Source organism: Apium graveolens, chromosome 7 (genome assembly GCF_009905375.1).
Source record: "Apium graveolens cultivar Ventura chromosome 7, ASM990537v1, whole genome shotgun sequence".
NCBI lineage: Eukaryota > Viridiplantae > Streptophyta > Magnoliopsida > Apiales > Apiaceae > Apium > Apium graveolens.
In genome coordinates this window covers 217,271,938-217,272,798 of record NC_133653.1, presented here as the reverse complement: position 1 = coordinate 217,272,798, position 861 = coordinate 217,271,938, and the positions used below count along the sequence as shown (strand labels likewise).

General features: G+C 44.5%; 1 non-coding gene across 1 annotated transcript; it reads left to right on the top strand.

Moving 5' to 3' along the window:
* Window positions 1-378: 378 nt before the first annotated feature.
* LOC141675526 (small nucleolar RNA R71) lies at window positions 379-485 on the top strand. The gene has a single exon (XR_012556174.1). It is a non-coding gene; the product is annotated as a small nucleolar RNA R71 (small nucleolar RNA).
* Window positions 486-861: the final 376 nt, after the last annotated feature.

The following is an 861-nucleotide window of genomic DNA, read 5'->3' as shown; positions in this document are numbered from 1 at the left end:
ATAATTATTCACATACTGAATAGATTCGTTGACAAGAGAACACTGATCCGTAGCATGAGAACCTGCACAAAGCTCACAAACCATAGCTATTTGATTAACTCCATATGTAGCCAGAGAATCAACCTTCATTGATAGCGCTTGGAGCTGTGCTGCAATAGCGGTGGCTGTATCAACTTCCAGAATACCTGCTACCTTGCCTGACGTCATCCTCTGAGTTGGGTTTTGATGCTCATTTGCAGCCATCGTCTCTATAAGATTATACGCCTCAGTATAGCTTTTTTTTTAGCCCATAAGGCGCCTCCAGCTGCTGCATCGAGCATGGGCCGAGATTGGGCCCCCAACCCATTATAGAAACCCATGATCACCATCCAATCCGGCATTCTATGATGTGGACATTTTCTCAACATTTCCTTGTAGCGTTCCCAAGCCTCGCACATAGATTCTATAGGTTGCTGCGCAAACTGAGTAAGAGCACTCCTCATAGCAGCAGTCTTTGCCATCGAATAAAACTTCACCAGAAACTTTTGCGCAAGATCTTGCCACGTAGTGATAGACCCAGCTGGTTCAGAATATAACCAGTCTTTAGCCTTGTCCCTCAGTGAGAATGGGAAAAGCCTCAACTTGATAGCCTCATCAGTCACGCCATTATACTTAAAAGTGCTGCAGATCTCGATAAAATTCCTTATGTGCATGTTGGGGTCTTCAGTTGCCGCTCCTCCAAAAGAAACAGAATTCTGCACCATCTGAATAGTGCCCGACTTGATTTCAAAGGTGTTAGCTTGAATAGCCGGATGAAGGATGCTTGACTGAATGTCATCAATTTTAGGCCGAGAAAAATCCATAAGAGCTGGATCAGCTTGA